Source organism: Schistocerca serialis, chromosome 1 (assembly GCF_023864345.2).
Source record: "Schistocerca serialis cubense isolate TAMUIC-IGC-003099 chromosome 1, iqSchSeri2.2, whole genome shotgun sequence".
NCBI lineage: Eukaryota > Metazoa > Arthropoda > Insecta > Orthoptera > Acrididae > Schistocerca > Schistocerca serialis.
Genome location: NC_064638.1, coordinates 1,041,765,915 through 1,041,786,454, shown reverse-complemented (window position 1 = coordinate 1,041,786,454; position 20,540 = coordinate 1,041,765,915).

The following is a 20,540-nucleotide window of genomic DNA, read 5'->3' as shown; positions in this document are numbered from 1 at the left end:
GCCTAAGAGCTTCCTCATCCCGAAGATGTCGCTGCCATCCGTCGCACAGTTTCCTCTACCACGATGTACAGCTGCTGAGCCGTGCAACGGCTAGCGTTGGTGCTGTTTGTAGGTTTTCGTCCTCTGTTGGATTCCAGACAGTTTCGTTTAGATGGCACGGTTGCGGTTGTTTGTCTTCTTCTCGTGTTGACTGGCGCTTCTTGGTTTCGCAAGCGTTGCCTGTGCGCTAGTGGCAGCAGCGACGGGTATCGATATGTAATAACTGTTGCCTTATCTTTGAGGCGACGTCTTGTTGGTCCGGGTCGTGTGAGTGTGTGAGTTCGGTTGGGGACTGATGAGGAGCCAGGTCCGCGCAGTGCAAGAACACGCAAAACACGCCAGGACCACTGGAGGCGCTCATGGACTGTCAAATCGAAGGCCTGTGGTTACGAGGGTGCACAACCTCGTCGTAAACCGGAGCCTGCAGGCTTTAAGGTGAGTGCATTTGGATTCAAGCAGAGAATCTGCCAATTGTCCAGTGACATGGGTTCGTGTTGCTGCTCGTAGTGTTGCCGAGGCGAAGAGCAGCCAGTGGAGTGCTTGGGGAAGGCGGTACTGATTAGCTTTCCAGAACTTCTAATTACTATTAATTGCGTTCAGCCTGTTACTATTTGTTAAGTTCAACCAGCAGTTTTTTCCTGCCTCGTTGCCGCTAACGGCCCAGTTATCTGCCCTGGGGGTTAGTGTATGTATACGTTTACTCGTCTTGCACCTGCTGTCCGGTGAGGCGTGTAATTTTGACAGCATTTTTGATTGTAGGTTGGTTGGCGATTCTTCTATTCCGGTGGTAGTGATTCCTTTCTCGTTCCGGGCGCTCGTAGCACACTATTCTGCTGACGGAGTTCAGACCGCCGGTTCCAGCTCTCGAGTATTTTTACATCTTTGCATTTCGTTTATTGGACGTCAGGTAGCCTCAGCAAGATTATCATTAGTCATTAGTTAGACTGCCATTAGACTGAGTTGCCATCTTGTGAAGTGGATGCAACTCTTGCCTACCTATCTCATCGCTCAGAGGTCGATTCCTGGTGTACCGTCTGTGACTGCCCCTTGTGTTTTATTATTGTATTTGCTGTTTTATTGTATGTTTCTAAAATTTTTTATGTAATTACCATTTTTGGCGATACAGCAGGTTTAAATGATTGTGCTAACAAGTTTACCATCATTTTGTCTCACCTGGTTGGTGATCAGTTGGCTGTCTTTTTAAATTGACCTTTATTATTGCATTGCTGTTTTACAGTGTGTTTGTTAAATTTTTTTATAATTGCCGTTCTTGGCGTTAAGCGCCTTCAGCCGTGACTGTGGTTACTTGCCTTAAAATTCTAATTAGAATTACTTTGGATTGTTGTTAAAACATTATTTGCTGTGTCTGTATGTTATGCTCATTTGATAAATTGTAACGCACTGAAAGCACTAATAATTACACAGTTGTTTATTCTTTCATTAATAACGTGCGGTATCTTTATTTATTGCTGAGACTGGAATTAGCGTTTTATATAAATGCGTATAATTGCAAAAGGGAACCAATAGTAACTGATTACAGCCTCGTCCACAGTCGTAACCGGATCCTGCCTTGCCTTGACCATCAAGGTCTCAGCGGCGGCCTCTTCTTATTTGTCCGGTTGTGCAGATTAGTAGTTGCACCCCGCAATGCAGCACGTGACAGCCCCTCTTGGGCCGTCTTATCATCACAGATCCAAGGCATCCCCCTGATCAAGGCCTTGGAGTGCTTCTCGTGCTATTTCGGCGCGGTCGTCTTCCCACAGTAGATGGATCAACAATATAGGCGGCTACAGCGCTCTCCAGTGCGTGGTGGTCGGCTACACTCGCTGCCTGCAGCGGGACGATAGCGTCTGAGTCCAGGGACTGTACGTCTACTTCTTCCCTGCAGCAGTTGGCTATGATATCATACATCTCTGCCCTACTGCGTATCACTTTACTTCTTCCTTGCTTTTCACACTACACAGTTTCTGGAGGGCGTTTTCTTCATGGTATAGAGGGGAGGATAAACCAAGAAAACCTGAAAACAATTGCTCATAACTTGCAAAAAATCGAAAGAAATTTATTATGTTATACACCACTGAATAAATCGATTTCTCAGCTTTCCAATGGTAGATAACACGTCATGCCATTTGTTAACAGAAATGAAGAAACACTAAGGAGAAACTATAGTTGCTCGACCCGTCTCATAACTGGCAATGTAATAACGGACTTGAAACCTGCAGCCAGCTGTGAGCCGTATGCATGAGCCATTGGGCTTAACAGTTAAGGATAGTAAGTATTAGGTATAGCTGTACTAATTTATAACATTTTTTACGATTAATTTGTAATGGTTTCATGTACCGTCCTCTGTTTCAAGAAAAGTCTTCAAATATTGCTTTTGTGGTTCGATACTTTCTCTGCCATAAAACACCGCTGCCGGCCGGGGTAGCCGAGCGGTTCTAGGCACTACAGTCTGGGACCGCAAGACCGCTACGGTCGCAGGTTCGAATCCTGCCCCGGGCATGGACGTGTGTGATGTTCTTAGGCTAGTTAGGTTTAAGTAGTTCTAAGTTCTTGGGGACTGATGACCTCAGAAGTTAAGTCCCATAGTGCTCAGAGCCATTTGAACCATTTTGAAAAACATCGCATCTTTCGCGGCTTTCCCTACCTGAAGAAAACTATTTGAATTACAGAGACGCCTATATGCAGTAAGCGCAGTTACTTCATTTCTCTGATATCGACTACAAAATTTGGGTAAATACTGTCCGAAATATCTCCGTCTTTTCCTTTCTGGTAAATTCGCACAAACGATTAAAAAAATAGAAACATGCACGTTCATGTTACAATTCCACTTTTCTGCTCATTACGCCACGAAACACACATGTGAGAGTAATTTGTATGAACGCATATGACTGCAGATGCTCTTAGAAGGTAATCTTTGTTCCAAAACGTGCGCAGTTACAATTTCAAGTTGCACAAGACGAATATGAGCGGCTTTAGAAAATTAAAAAAAAAAAAAAAAAACAAAGAGGTGACGTTGGTTCTCCATTCCTGTTAGCCTGAATGCAGATAGCAAGCCCTTACAACCACTTATTTAAACACTAAGAAGCACGTTCTTAAACGTTTTGTAGCCTCTGTGCAGCGTATTTATTGGCATTCTGGTGCTGTCGCTGCGATTGGAGCGTTCAGTCAGGTCCATAATCTTTGTCGTAAAATATTAAATCCTTAGCACATGCAGTATCGGTGAATACATAGTTTACGTCAGATATCTGGCATTTACTGAATCAACGACTCACTTCGTCTCCCTGACGTCACCCCTGGCACTGTTTCTAGGCTGCTACTGGGAATTGGTCCTATTTTTCTGCCATTTTGTCTACTATGATCCAGATTTTTGTTGTTGAGTGTACAGTAGTAGTATTTCAGTGCCGACTGTAGATTTTCATTTTGGACTTTATGGGATTGGATAAGATCCACTGTGATATAGTCGTTGGTAGGGTAGGCGTGGGAGACGTGAGATTTATTTCTGTCGAGTCACCGTGGATGTTGGGAAATTGTGTTTTAAAACTGTGTCTGATTCTAGATTTTTTGTTAGTTAGTGGTATCCTTACTTGGAAGTAAAGAGTTGTTGATTCTACATCGTTGATTAAGAAACAGATGGAGGGTACATTATGTTATTGTTCATATCAAATGTGCGGGTGGACTCATGGTTCATTTAATGTCCCTGCCTGTTGTGCGGTTCGGCCTGTCATCACACGTAGCATGGGAGGTTAATGAAGTAATGTTGCCCACAACAGATGCATGTTTCGATTATGGAAAGAAAGTAATGTCTCTACCTGGATAGTTTGGGAAAGGAATTTCGGAAACGAGATTGTACGGAACCCAATTACAAACTAAGGCAACCTAGAGCCTTACAATGCTGTACACTTGAAGTACAGCATTGTATGTCAGTGAATTGTAGACTGTAGGTCAATCGTATAACAATAGAATCGAGGCGTTTCAGATGCGGTGCTGTAAGAAGATGCTGAATATTTGCTGAAGACATAAGATGTGGAATGAGGAGGTTCTCCGTTACTGCCGACGATGAAAGGAACGTATGGGGAATATTGACAAGAGGAAGGGACAGGATGATAGGACATTCGTTGATCAGAGGAAAAGAAACTTAGAGAAAGGCATTCTTACACAGAGGTCTTCCGACACTAAAATTTTCCCCTCACTATCTATGACCGAAGTTATTTGGTGATTGGGGTAGGGGGGGGGGGGAGGAAGAAAGGGGGTTGATTCTGACACGTCATGTCTTCTTCAAAACGCTGTATTGAGCTGTGGGCAATTCATGTGTATTCGTACATGTTCTTCAATACAACGGTCGTAATTAGACGTATATATCTATTACAGACATTTTCTAAATTCGCCTTTTTTACCGTGTAATGAATGTCAGATGAGTGTAGCAAAATATAATGGTTTTTAACAGAACAGTGACATAATAGGACAATATACACCATTTAATCGCCCGATAAGGCGTCAAACGTGGAGGTAGTGTTAGAGCTCTTGAAATCTCGTGAATTCACTAACAAACCAAAGTGTGCTTAAGAGACACATCGTGCATAAACTACTCTTAGCTTTACGGCACTCAATTTGTTAAAATACAATGGGTTTTTCTTTTATTTTTACCGCAACATGTTCTGAAATCTATGTGTCATCCTCAGTTTCATTTTAACTCTGTAATACAATATATAAAAATATTGGTGTGTTTTCTATTTTACACGTAAAACCTGTAACATGTACTTTTTTATTTTGATTTAATTACCGACCTGAAACTGCGTTAATTTTAAAGATAGAATAGTATAGGTAGCCCTCCTTTTATACGTTAATGATCTAACAGTAGCACTACTGCAGAAAAAGTAGGCGATTGAATGAACTGAAAGAAGCACCTTATATTCCCTTTTTTAGTTCCTGCATCCTTTCTATATTTTGTGATAAATATTTTTTGCAGAAGAACACATAATATTCAATTTATGGACTAATATAGCCATTTCTTAAGAATCCTATACAACCCACAGAAGGGTAAGCAAAGTGTTTCATCTTCTTTAAACATCCCAATTTATTCCTATGTGGTATGGATCCCACACACTTGCGAATCCACTGAGATGTGTCGCACGAGTGTTTTGTGAACGATATCGTATGCAAATTGATTAGAATTCCACAGTCACTCACCAATGAACATCAGACTGCCTTCTGATTTTCCTACAACTGAGCCTACGTGGTCATTTTATTTCACATCCTCACAAAATTTTTATGAGTCGACACGTGACTTACTACGTTTTGTTTACATTTTATAAGACAAACGATTTTAAATTTCAGAACACTTAAGGGAAGTTGTCAATATTTGCTCCATTTTTAAATCTTGTCGAAATTTTAGTTAATATCTGTTTTCATTAAACCTAGCTGCACCACCTAGAACAAGTCTCAGCTTATTATTCTGATGGTCTGCCAGCTCATAATTTTAGAATACTAACAGAAAGGGTCCCATTAGACTTATCTGAGGCATACATGAATTTGTTTCTCCATTCAACAAAACATGCTGTATCTCACCTTCCACGAAGCCCTCAGTAAAAATTTCGTGTGATAGCCCTTACTCTCAGACATTACCCCTGGTGTACAAACTATGTTAGTGTACACACTATGGTTTACAATTTACAACAGATGGACTATAGTTACGTGGACCGCTTCTTGTCCCCTTCACGTAGACGAATGTATCCCGTGATTTCTTCGAACCGCTGACCACATTGTATGTTCTAGAATCTATGTAATCGTTTGTTGCAGTAGGCTCAGTTCGAAGCGGGACAAATAAGTGGAGACAATTTTACTCCAGTCAATGACACTGCAGTCCGAAGACGTGTCTGGTGATGCCCCAGACAGCAGTGAGATATCAACCTGGCTGTCACTCGGCATACAGCCCGTCTACAAGGAGTGATTCTCTGGTAGGTCATTTCTTTTGTAGAGAAACCCTTACAGCGCAGCGGTAGACTGACGATGATCTATGCCCGGTTTCGTAGCCTTCATGGCCAGCCACCCCGGGCCAAAAGTTCAGCAAGACAATGCACGCCTGCACATGGCGAGAGTTTCTACTGCTTGTCTTAGTACTTTCCAAACCCTTCCTTGGCCAGCATGGTTGCAGGACCTCTCCCAGAGTGGGAACTTTGGGAGTATTATGGGCAGCACCCTCCAACCAAAATATTCAACGATTCTATCAATCAATGCTAAGCGTAATAACTGCTTGTATATGGGGCAGAGGTGAACCAACACGTCATTGACGTGCTCAGTTTGTGAAGCTTCCATATTTCAGAAACTGTAATCATTTGTTTGTCTGTACACCCCTCTACCGATTTCTGTCCCATTCGGGCAATTCCTTCGTAGTGCGTGTTTTGTTTTCCATTAGAGAGTACATTCTTCTTGTAATCGCAAAGTAAATGAATTTTTTCTATCTTTCTGGTATTGCAACACTGCAACGGCTAGTAATTATGTTTGTGTGTTTCATTAGAGGTTAACAATGTCCATACAGGTTGTGTCTGGGGCCTAGTAATCTGGGAAGGAAACCCAGCAGCTGTGTCCGTTCTGTCCACCCTCGCTGACCCCTCGGGGCAATACAAGCGTCGTAGCAAGCTGACCCACTTCGCCACTTTGAGAGGAAGTTGTGGTGGTCCTCTGGGGACGCTGAACCCGTGCCGTTCTAGGGCAGCGGCAAAATAAGAGATTTCTACAGAGCTCCAAATAAAAAAAACTCTCTTTCAGAGCTTTGTCGTAGCCACAGACTCTGTCATCAGCAACATGTGATGTTAAGTGAAATGAGGGCAAACACAGCAACACCGGGTAAATATCAGGCAAACGTGTACGGGTGGCTAAAAAACGAGAAATTGTTTTACGCTCGAGGCAGATGCTTCAAAATACATTTATTTTGAAAGTAATCACGGAGACAAACATCCAGCTCTCGAAAAGAAAAATCATCTCAATATGTATTGCAGTATCGGCAGTGCCTTCGTTAACCGCACACCGTGCATCACGTGTCGCGTTCATCTCTCCGCAGAAAAAACATTTAAACCTGCCGCTACAATTGAGGGCTCGCTATACGAGGTGCGGCTAGAAAAAAACCGGACTGATGCTGGAAAAAACATTTATTTACAATTATTTACAATTTCATGTTATCTCCTTCAATGTACTCTCCTCCTAGGTCTCTACACCGCTCCATACGAATTTTCCACGGTTCATAGCAATGCTGCAGATCATTTTCGGTAAGTCCATACATTACTTCCGTCGCTTTTTCTTTTACTGCTTCAACAGTCTCAAATCTAGTTCCTTTCAAAGCTGACTTGACTTTAGGGAAAAGAAAAAAGTCACAGGGGGCCAAATCAGGTGAGGAGGGTGGATGATCTAAGATGGGAATGTTGTGTTTTGCCAAAAACGTCTTCACTGACAACGCACTGTGAGCTGGGGCATTGTCTTGGTGAAGGATCCATGACTTTTTTCTCCACAAATCGTTCCGTTTTCTCCGTACTCGCTCACGTAGGGTAGCCAGGACGCTAATGTAGTAATGCTGATTCACTGTTTGTCCCTCTGGTACCCAATCAATGTGCACAATCCCTTTGATGTCAAAAAAAACAATCATCATTGCCTTGAATTTCGATTTTGACATTCATGCTTTTTTTTGTCGTGGAGAACCAGGAGTTTTCGAATGCATCGATTGGCGTTTAGTTTCGGGATCGTAAGTAAAAAACCACGATTCATCGCAAGTAATAACATTTTGTAAGAAGGTGGGATCACTTTCAATATTTTCCAGGATGTCAGAACAAATCATTCTTCGGCGTTCCTTCTGTTCAATTGTGAGACACTTTGGAACCATTTTTGAACACACTTTGTTCATGTTGAAACTTTCATCAAGAATCTGCCTAACACTTTCCTTGTCAACTCCTGTTAACTCGGACACTGCTCTGATTGTTAAACGGCGATCTTCTCGAACAAGTTTACTGATTTTTCAATGTTTGCATCAGTTTTTGCTGACAATGGTCTGCCAGTGCGAGTGTCATCACTGGTGTCTTCGCGGCCATCTTTAAATCGTTTAAACCACTCAAACACTTGTGTTCGCGATAAACAATCATCGCCGTACACTTGTTGTAACATTACAAACGTTTCACTTGCAGATTTTCCTAGTTTGAAACAAAATTTGATGTTAACACGCTGTTCTTTCTGTACACTCAACATTTTCCGACGCACAGACAAAACGTCAACTACTTAAAACAGACGCCACGGGCAGACTGAGTGTAGGAGGCAGATGAAACTCGAGCAGTAGGCGGAGCGAGAGTCACGTGACAGGCCACGCGACTTTCAGCCTTATTGCATTCGTTTTATTGTTTCACCAGTACTAGTCCGGTTTTTTTCTAGCCACACCTCGTATGCAGCCAGGAGACGGTATACATTGTGCTTGTTTTACGTCGACGTTCTCAGAGTTTCGCCTCAAATTGTTTCCAAATTCGGACGGACGACAGTGCAGTAAGAAATTACGAACCACGAGGCTAGTGAGAACTTCACGAAATTAACACTACGCTATTCCTGCTCCGACTGCTAGCGAATATTCATAAACAATACTAGTGGAATAAGGAGAGGGACTGTAGAGAGACTACAAGTTACAAAGTTATGTCTGATATAGACTGAAGAAATTGTAAACAAATACTTTTTGTATTATAATCATTCTACAGTGTTTGATATGTTCTAGAGTGTTCATCCACTTTGTTGCACCCACGGACAAATCAGACATATCTGCTGACGAGGTTGTGATATATGATTGCTTTTATACTTTTTTTCTTTTAGAGAGCCGTCCGTAGTGGCCGAGTGGTTCTAGGCGCTTCAGTCTGGAACCGCGCGACCGCTACGGTGGCAGGTTCGAATCCTGCCTCGGGCATGGACGTGTGTGATGTCCTTAGGTTAGTTTGGTTTCAGTAGTTCTGAGTTCTAGGGGACTGATGATCTCAGATATTAAGTCCCATATTGCTCAGAGCGATTTGCACCATTTTTCTTTGCGAGAAACCGCCAGTAGCCGAAAGTGTCTACACTTATTCATTTTGCATTAATTTTATGGTGATACTACATTTTTATATGTATTCTTGAAGTAGGGAAATTTTGTATGAAACTGCATTTATTCGAATTCAGAGTCAACAAATCCACTCCCTCCTAGAAACTGCAAATAACTTGATGGAAGCCCAGAGTGCTAAAACGACAGAAGCACACATCTGTGGTGGCCAGGTGCCGTTTCCTCCCTTCCACTCTTTTGGGGAAAACAGGAGGAATGGACGGAGTGGCGCATCCAGCATGAACAACATATTCCAGACTATAAAACCACTGGTGCCTCAGAACGTTCTTTCTTTCTTGCTTGTCAGGCGTGCTCATGTAGCGTCTGTATAGAAAATGTTGCCTTAAATGTAACCCCAAAACCTACCCTTTGAGGAAGTCATTCGGAAGCTAGACGAAGTTTTTGAAGAACACATGCTAAATTTCATTTCGAACATCTTTCTAGGCGTCGTCACAGTAATCAGTCTTACAAGCAATGGGTCTCTGACCTCAAGGGCGTGAGTACGCACCGTCAACGTAACTGCACTTGTGAAATAAGACACAAAGGAAATATAGACAATGGCTGAAAGAGGGGAACTGATTGTAGTCATGGAGAAAGTTGAAAATTAGCGCTGGACTGGGATTTTAAACCCGGTCTCCCGCTTACTATGCCACTATGCCATCTGGACATAGTGGTCACTGCAACTGAAACTTATCCACACACACTGCTAATTACTGCCCCTCGTCAACTATCCTCACTCCTCGCGGTGTTACGCCGAAGAATTTGAGCCTGGTGTCCATCTGCACTGAAGAGATAATATATGTCATCAGTCTCCTGACTGATTTGATGCCACCCGTCACGTATTCTTCTCCTGTGCCAATCTCTTCATCTTAGAGTATCACTTGTAACCTTCGTCCTCAGTTATTTATTCAATGTGTTCCAATCTCTATTTTCCTCTACAGTTTTTACCCTCTATAGCTTCTTCTAGTACCATGGAAGTTATTCCGAATCTTAACGGTCTACCGTACTGTCCTTGTCAGTATTTTCCATTATATTTATTTCCTCGCCGTTTCTGTGGAGAGTCTCTTCATTCCTCACCTTATCAGTCCACCAAATTTTCAATATTCTTCCGTAGCACCAGATCTCATATGCTCAGATTCTTGTTTTGACATTTTCATGTTTCGCGATTATACAATGCTGTGCTCCAGAGGTGCATTCACAGAAATTTCATCCAACCCTATCACAGAACCGTTCAAAGTAACTCACTCTCTGCCATACATTCAGTCATACCGAGTCCTACTCCCGTTATACAATCTTCTGCTGTTGATATAATCCTATATTTATCTGACCAGAAATCCTTTTCTTCTTTCGGTTTCACTTCAATGTCTCGCACTACATCTAGACTGAGTCTTAGCATTTCTCTTTCAGATTTTCTAGTTCGAAGATCTCTCCATTGGAAAAAGATTCCGGAATATTCCCCCATTCGGATCTCCGAGAGGGGACTACCGAGGGGGAGGTTACCATGAGATGGTTCAAATGGCTCTGAGCAATATGGGACTTAACATCCGAGGTCATCAGTCCCCTAGATTTTAGAACTACTTAAACCTAACTAACCTAAGAACATCACACATATCCATGCCCGAGGCAGGATTTGAGCCTGCGACGTAGCGGTCCCGCGGTTCCAGACTGAAGCGCCTAGAACCACTCGCCCACCAAGGCCGGCGTTACCATGTGAAAAAGATTCAATAGTCAACAAATGGATAACGTCCTACGAGTCGGGGCGTGGGATGTCAGAAGCTTGAACGTGGTAGGGAAACTGAAAAATCTGAAAAGGGAAACGCAGAGGCTCAATTTAGATATAGTAGGGGTCAGAGAAATGAAGTGGAAAGAAGACAAGGATTTCTGGTCAGATGAGTTTAGGGTAATATCGACAGAGTAGGGTTCCTTATGAATAAGAAGGTAGGGCAGAGCGTGTGTTACTGTGAACAGTTCAGCGAAAGGCTTTTTATTATCAGAATCGATAGCAAACCAACACCGACAACGATAGTTCAAGTATACATGCCGACGTCGCAAGCTGGAGATGAATACGTAGAGAAAGCGTATGAGGATATTGAAAGGGTAATACAGTATATAAAGGCACATGAAAATGTAATAGTCATTCGAGACTGGAAAGCAGTATAGGGGAAGGAGTAGAAGAGAAGGTTACACGAGAATATGGGCTTGGGAAATGGAATGAGGGAGGAGAAACACTGATTGAGTTCTGTGAAAAGTTTCAACTCGTAATAGCGAATACTCTGTTCAAGAATCACAAGAGAAGGAGGTGTAACATGAAAAAGGCCCGGTGATACTGGAAGATTTCAGTTAGATAACATCATGGTCAGGAATCAGGTACTGGATTGTAAGGCGTACCTAGGAGCAGACATAGACTCAGATCACAATATAGTAGTTATGAAGAGTAGGCTGAAGTTTAGGACATTAGTCAGGAAGAATCAATACGCAAAGAAGTGGGTACTGAAGTACTAAGGAATGACGAGATACGGTTGAAGTTCTCTAAGGCTATAGATACAGCAATAAGAAATAGCTCAGTAGGCAGTACAGTTGAAGAGAAATGGGTGTCTCTAAAAACGGCCATAAAAGAAGTTGGGAAGGAAAAAATAGGTACAAAGAAGGTAACTGCGAAGAAACCATCGGTAACAGAAGAAATACTTAAATTGATTGATGAAATGAGGAAGTACAAAAATGTACCGGTAAACTCAGGAATAGAGAAATACAAGTCGCCTAGGAATGAAATTAATAGGAAGTGCAGGGAAGTTAAGACGAAAAGACTGCAGAAAAATGTGAAGACATTGAAAAAGAAATGATTTTCGGAAGGACAGACTCAGAGTAACCGTGCTGCAGCTCGCGTTGGTGAAGTTGTAAATTTATGTCCTTTATTGGATGTCAGACTGTATTGTTTAGTTGACATCGTGAGAGACCTCTTGCTAAAAGGATGGACATACAAAAGCTTTAGTTGGCGTGGTTGCGATTGTTTGTATTCTTCTTATGTCGACTGGGGCCACTTGGTTTTGTAAGCGTTGCCTGTCCGCTAGTGGCAGCAGTGACGTTATCGATATGTAGTAACTGTGGCCCTATCTTTGGGGTGACATCGTTGTTCTTCTGAGTCGTGCGAGTGGGCAGTTCGGTTGGGGACTCCTGAGGAGCCGAAAGGGCACGGCGAGAACACGCCGGGACCGCTGGCAGCACGCATGCACTGCAGAATGGATGTGGTCGCGAGGGTACACGACCTAGTCGTCAACCGGATCCAACAAGCTTTGAGTGGATTTTTATCCTTGCCGTGAAACTCCACCATTGTGTGATTTCGCGATTCTTCAGTGACTTTGGTTCGTGTTGCTGCTCGCAGTGTCCCCGATGCGAAGTACTTGGGGAAGGCAGATCTAATTAGTTTTCATCGACTTCTTGTTACTAATTGCTGCATTCTATGTGTTACTATTTTTTTATGCCCTGTGGCCGCTAACGCCCCAGTGATCTTCCCTGTAGGTTAGTGTATGTAACGGCAGTGTACGTTTCCTCGCCTTGCCGCTGCTGTCCGGTAAGGCGCGTAGTTTTGACCGTTTTCTTGATTTGTAGGTCGGTTGGTGTTTCTTCTGCTCTGGTAGCAGTGGTTCCTTTCTCCTTTCAGACGCTATAAACACAGCATTCTGGGGACGAAGTGCTGATCACCGGTTCCGGCTTTGGCGTGGTGCTCCATGGTTGCATTGGTAATCGGACGTTAGGTAGCTTCATTAGTCATTCGTTAGACTGCCACTAGTCTGAGTTACCACCTTGTGAAGTGAACGCAACTCTTGGCTGCCTTTCTCATCGCTCGCGAAAGTGGTTTTGGCTTAACCTACTTAGAGGTCGATTCCTGAAGTACCGTCTGTGACTAGCGCTTGTGTTTTATCATTGTGTTATTATTCTATTATTGGTGTACCAAGTTACCACCATTTGACTCACTTGTTTGGTGATCAGTGGCTTATCCTTTTGAATTAACCTTGTCACTCAATTTTCTATTTTATTATATGTTTCCATTTTTTAATATAATTGCCATTCCTGGCGTTACAGGAAGTTTAAACGGTTGTGCTACCAGGTTTACTTTCATTTTGTCTCACCTGTTTGGTTATCAGTTGCCTGTTTTTTAAATTAACTTTTGGTATTGCCTTGCTGTTTGACAGTATGTTTGTTAATTTTTTTAATAATTGCCGTTAAACGCCTTCAGCCGTGACTGTAGCTACATGTCTTAAAATTCTAATGCGGCAATTGTATTATAGCAGTTAACATTTAAGACCCAGGTGATTTGTTTTCAATATTTTAATAACTGTAGCTTGTAAGTTGCAACAAGTTAAACCATTTTTAATCCATTGCCATTAAGACCTCCAGCCATTAGTGCTGGTTTTTTTTTTTTTTTTTTTTTTTTTTTTTGTCATCAGTCTACTGACTGGTTTGATGCGGCCCGCCACGAATTCCTTTCCTGTGCTAACCTCTTCATCTCAGAGTAGCACTTGCAACCTACGTCCTCAATTATTTGCTTGACGTATTACAAACTCTGTCTTCCTCTACAGTTTTTGCCCTCTGCAGCTCCCTCTAGTACCATGGAAGTCATTCCTTCAGATGTCCCATCATCCTGTCCCTTCTCCTTATCAGTGTTTTCCAGATATTCCTTTCCTCTCCGATTCTGCGTACAACCTCCTCATTCCTTACCTTATCAGTCCACCTAATTTTCAACATTCGTCTATAGCACCACATCTCAAATGCTTCGATTCTCTTCTGTTCCGGTTTTCCCACAGTCCATGTTTCACTACCATACAATGCTGTACTCCAGACGTACATCCTCAGAAATTTCTTCCTCAAATTAAGGCCAGTATTTGATATTAGTAGACTTCTCTTGGCCAGAAATGCCTTTTTTGCCATAGCGAGTCTGCTTTTGATGTCCTCCTTGCTCCGTCCCTCATTGGTTATTTTACTGCCTAGGTAGCAGAATTCCTTAACTTCATTGACTTCGTGACCATCAATCCTGATGTTAAGTTTCTCGCTGTTCTCATTTCTACTACTTCTCATTACCTTCGTCTTTCTCCGATTTACTCTCAAACCATACTGTGTACTCATTAGACTGTTCATTCCGTTCAGCAGATCATTTAATTCTTCTTCACTTTCAGTCAGGATAGCAATGTCATCAGCGAATCGTATCATTGATATCCTTCCACCCTGTATTTTAATTCCACTCCTGAACCTTTCTTTTATTTCCATCATTGCTTCCTCGAAGTACAGATTGAAGAATAGGGGCGAAAGGCTACAGCCTTGTCTTATACCCTTCTTAATACGAGCACTTCGTTCTTGATCGTCCACTCTTATTACTCCCTCTTGGTTGTTGTACGTATTTTATATGACCCGTCTCTCCCTATAGCTTACCCCTATTTTTTTCAGAATCTCGAACAGCTTGCACCATTTTATATTGTCGAACGCTTTTTCCCGGTCGACAAATCCTATCAAAGTGTCTTGATTTTTCTTTAGCCTTGCTTCCACTATTAGCCGTAACATCAGAATTGCCTCTCTCGTCCCTTTACTTTTCCTAAAGCAAAACTGATCGTCACCTAGCGCGTTCTCAATTTTCTTTTCCATTCTTCTGTATATTATTCTTGTAAGCAGCTTCGATGCATGAGCTGTTAAGGTGATTGTGCGATAATTCTCGCACTTGTCAGCTCTTGCCGTCTTCGGAAAGTCAGATGGTATGTCGCCAGACTCATATATTCTACATACCAACGTGAATAGTCGTTTTGCTGCCACTTCCCCCAATGATTTTAGAAATTCTGATGGAATGTTATCTATCCCTTCTGTCTTATTTGATCGTAAGTCATCCAAAGCTCTTTTAAAATCCGATTCTAATACTGGATCCCCTATCTCTTCTAAATCGACTCCTGTTTCTTCTTCTATAACATCAGACAAATCTTCACCCTCATAGAGGCTTTCAATGTATTCTTTCCACCAATCTGCTCTCTCCTCTGCATTTAACAGTGGAATTCCCGTTGCACTCTTAATATTACCATCGTGGCTTTTCATGTCACCAAAGGTTGTTTTGACTTTCCTGCATGCTGAGTCTGTCCTTCCGACAATCATATCTTTTTCGATGTCTTCACATTTTTCCTGCAGCCATTTCGTCTTAGCTTCCCTGCATTTCCTATTTATTTCATTCCTCAGCGACTTGTATTTCTGTATTCCTGATTTTCCCGGAACATGTTTGTACTTCCTCCTTTCTTCAATAAATTTAAGTATTTCTCCTGTTATCCATGGTTTCCTCGCAGCTACCTTCTTTGTACCTATGTTTTCCTTCCCAACTTCTGTGATGTCCCGTTTTAGAGATGTCCATTCCTCTTCGGGGGGTACTGCCTACTGTCTATTGTTATTAGTGTTTAAATTTTAATTTGGCAATTGTATTTTTTGCAGCGAGCTTTCTGACCTTGGTCACTTGTCTTTTATATTTTAATAATTGTTGCAGCAAATTTAATCAATTCTTAATTTATTGCATTAAGGTCTTCAACCGTGAAACAATTCTTAAATTATTGCTATTAATTTAATTTGTTTTTGATTTTAAATGAATTGTTTGTGACTAAAAGAAAAGCCAATCAATAGTAACTCATTAGCGCCCCGTCCTCAATCGTAACCGAATCCTGCCTTCCATGACCACCAGGTCTCACGTGCAACGGGAATCCCACTGTCAAATGCAGAGGGAAGAGGGGACAGGTGGAGAGAATATACTGAAAGCCTCTATGAGGGGGGAGATCTGTCTGATGTGATAGAAGAAGAAACAAGAGTCAATTTAGAAGAGATAGGGGATCCAACATTAGAATCAGAATTGAACAGAGCTTTGGAGGACTTAAGATCAAACAAGGCAGAAGGGACAGATGACATTCCATCAGAATTTCTAAAATCATTGGGGGAACTGGCAGCAAAACGATTACTCATGTCAGCGCGTAGAATGTATGCCTCTGGCGACATACCATCTGACATACCACCTGACTTTCGGAAAAGCATCGTCCACACAGTTCTGAAGACGGGAAGAGCTGACAAGAGCGCGAATTACCGCACAATCAGCTTAACAGCTCATGCATCTAAGCTGCTTACAAGAATACTATACAGAAGAATGGGAAAAAAATTTAGGATGCGATGGATGAGGATCAGTTTGACTTTAGGAATGGTAAAGGCACGAGAAAGGCAATTCTACCTTTGCGTTTAATAATGGAAGTAAGACTGAAGAAAAATCAAGACACGTTCATAGGATTTTTCGACCTGGAAAAGCGTTCAACAATGTAAAATTTGCAAGATGTTCGGAATTCTGAGAAAAGTAGGGTAAGCTATATGGAGAGACGGATCATATACAATATGTGCAGCAGCCAAGAGGGATTAATAAGAGTGGACGAGCAAGAGCCAAGTGCTCGTATTAAGAAGGGTGTAAAACAAGGATGTAGCCTTTCGCCCTCCTGTTCAATCTGTACATAGAGGAAGCAATGATGTAAGTAAAAGAAAAGTTCCGGAGTGTAAAGCTGAAAGGATATCAGTGATACCATTCACTGATGACATAGCTATTCTGAGTGAAATTGAAGAAGAATTACATGATCTGTTGGACGGAATGAACAGTGTAATGATTACAGAATATGGATTGAGAGTAAATCGAAGAAAGACGAAGGTAATGAGAGGTAGTAGAAATGAGAACAGCGAGAAACCTAACATCAGGATTGATGGTCACGTAGTAGGTGAAGTGAAGGACTTCTGGTTCCTACGAAGCAAAATAACGAATGACGGACGGAGCAAGGAGGACATCAAAAGGAGACTATCGTAGGCGAAAATGGCATTCCTGGCCAAGAGAAGTCTACTAATATAAAATAACTGCCTTAATCTGAGAAAGAAATTTCTGAGAATCTACGTCTGGAGTAGAGCATTGTATGGTAGTGAAACGTGGGCTATGGGAAAACCGGAACAGAAGAGAATCGAAGCATTTGAGATGTGATGCTACAGACGAATTTTGAAAATTAGGTGGACTGATAAGGTAGGGAATGAGAATGTTCTGCGCAGAATCGGAGAGGAAGCCGGCCGGTGTGTCCTAGCGGTTCTAGGCGCTTCAGTCTGGAACAGCGCGACCAGTACGGTCGCAGGTTCGAATCCTGCTTCGGGCATGGATGTGTGTGATGACGTTAAGTTTGTTAGGTTTAAGTAGTTCTAAGTTCTAGGGGACTGATAACCCCAGATGTTAAGTCCCATAGTGCTTGGAGCCATTTCATTTCGGAGAGGAAAGGAATATGTGGAAAACACTGATAAGGAGAAGGGACTAGATGAAAGGACATCTGTTAAGACGTGAGAGAATATCTTCCATAGTACTAGAGGGAGCTGTAGAGGGCAAAAACTGTAGAGGAAGACAGAGATTGGAATACAGTCAGCAAATAATTGGGGACATAGGTTGCAAGTGCTACTCTGAAATGAAGAGATTAGCACAGGAGAGGAATTCTTGGCGGGCCGCATCAAATCAGTCAATAGACTGATGATCCAAAAAAATATTTTTTCCTACCATTTTCAAAGTTGTGACATGCCACCCGTCGACTCGTAGAACGTTATCCTTTCGTTGGTTATTCGATCCATCTCTCAGGGTCACCTCCCTCTCGGCAGCCCCTACCGGAGATCCGAATTAGGGACTATTCCTCTATCTTTTTCCAATGGAGAGATCATGATGACACTTTTCAATTAGAGGCTCCATGTTCTGTGCGTACACATTATGTGTCTTTAACGCCATCGTCTTGCCGTGGCCACTGCAGATTCTTCGGCCTTTTAAGGCCAGTTTCCCGCCCCTGAGAACGCCCTGTACGTCTGTCCGTTCCTCTGCCCTCTTTGACAATGCCGTTGGCCGAATGAGGGTGACTGCTTATCCCAGAAATCTTCAGCCGCCTTTGCTGGCGATTTTTCTTCATAATTTAATCTGTGGCGAGTTTCGAACCCGGGACCGAGGATGTTTTGATTACTGATTACAGACGCTATCCCTAGACCACGGTTGCTAAGTGTATTAAGAAACTGCTGCTTTCGCTAAGAGAAATACCGAGACTGTCATAAGTCTGGACACACACACAAGTGGCAAAAAAAAAAAAAAAAAAAAAAAAAAAAAAAAAAAAAAGAAGCCCAAACCAAAACTCTGTTTCACTTTGATCTAGTTTTGAGATAATAGATTATGTTCTGAATCTTCATTCACTCCTCCAGACAGTTTTCGCAGATATATTAGATGCAAGTGCACCAATGCAAAACTCGGGTAATTCACATCAGCTCTCCGTACGTGGACAAACAGTAAACGGCATTGTCTCTCGTAAAACAGATAACAACTGTCTCTCAAAGGGTATAACTGACTCACATGTTCAGAAGACAAACTATATGCTACTAAAAACTTCACAAATTGGGAATCAGTCCGTACCATTCCACTTCCAATATGGTGCTTCAGTCACGTTAATTTCATTAGGTTTTGAGTCCTCACCCTTCTGACAGTTTTGATGCTCCCAGAGTAGCACTTATAACCCACGTCCTCAATGATCTGTTGTATGTATTCCAATCTCCTTCTTCTCATACAGTTTTTATCCTATGCGGCTGCCTCGAGTTCCATGGAAGTTATTCCCTGATGTCTTAACAAATGTCCTATGATCCTGTTCCTTCGTCTTGCCGGTGTTTTCCTTGTAGTCCTTTCCTCATCGATTCTGCATAGTTCCTCCTCATTCTTTATATTATCAGTTCACCTAATTTTCGACATTCGTCTGTAGCACCACATCTCAGCGGTTTCAATTCTTCTCTGTTCCTGTTTTCCAAAATCCCTTGTATCACTATCATACAATGCTGTACTCCGAACGTATATCCACAATAATTTCTTCTCAGATTAAGGTATATGCATGATGTTAAGAGATTTCTCTTGACCAGGAATGCCGATTTCGTAGTGCTAGTCTGCTTTTGTGTCCTTCTTGCTCCCTTCGTCATGGGTTATTTTGGTGCCTAGGTAGCAGGTTTCCTGAACTTCATTTATATCGTGATCGCCAATTTTGATGTTTAGTCTCCCGCTGTTGTCAGTGCAAAGTTGTCGGTCATTAGACCATTCATTCAACACAGAAGGTCCTGCAAATCGTCTTCACTTTTACTAAGGACAGCAGTGTCATCTGTGAATCTTATCTTTTCACCTTGAATTTTAATCACACTTGTATCATTCTTTTATTTTCGTCATTGTCTCTCCGATGCATATTCTGTACAGTAGGTCGAAGTACTATATCCCTGTCTTACACAGTTTTTACTTTGAGCACTTCGTTCTTTTTCTACCTCTCTCACCTTTCCGTCCAGGTTCCTGTCAATATTAAGCGTCTCCCTCGTTTCCCTATCGTCTATCTCTAGCTTTCTCAGAATTTCGAACTTCATGCTCCATTTTATACTATTGAACGCTTTTTCCAGATCGACAAATCATATGGATGTGACATGATTTTTCTTCAGTCTCGTTATCTGCGGAAATGTCTAAACTATCTCTCTTGTGTATTTACTTTTCCTAAAGCCAAACTGATGGCCATCTTCAATTTGCTTTTCCATTCTTGTGTATATTATTTTTGTTAGCAACTTGGATTTATGAGCTGTTGATCTGTTTGTACGATAATCTTTGAACTCGTCGGCTTTTGCAGTCTTCGGAATTGTATGATTTTTTTCCCGAAAGTCTGATGGTATATCTTTAGTCTCATACGTTCTAGACACCGAAATGAATAACCATTTTGTTGCCACTTCTCATAACGATTTTGGAACTTCATCTATCCCTTCTGCATTCTGTAGGTGTGACTCTAAAACTGGATCCCCTATCTCTTCTCTATCGGCTCCTTTTCGACCTTCTATGGTGCCATCAGACAAGTCTTCCTCCTTATAAAAGCCTTCAAAGTACTCTTCCCGCCTACCCGCTCTCTCCTCTGCATTTAACAGTGGAATTCCCATTGCACTCTTTTTATTACCGCCCTCGCTTTTTAATTCCACCGAAGGTTGTTTATACTTTCCTACATGTTTAAGTCCATCTTTCCGCCCGTCATTTCGTTTTTGATTTGTTCACATTTTTCGGGTAGCCATTTTTCGTTTGCGGTTGCACAATGCGGGTACAGGCAGGGATGTTGCTGACATCAGCATCAGCACTTTCTTATCAGTGATGTCATATTACAGCTGAGATAACTACGAATGTTGTTTTTTTGCTGGCAGCTGGATTAGCACTTTCTTATAACTCTGGGAAACACGTGCTAAGGGCTGGGATTATTTAGGGTATTTTTGTTCTGTCGCTGCAACAACAAAAATGTATGACTTCTTTCACCATTGTCATGTGCATAAAAGTGTGTTGTGAAAAACATAAGAAATG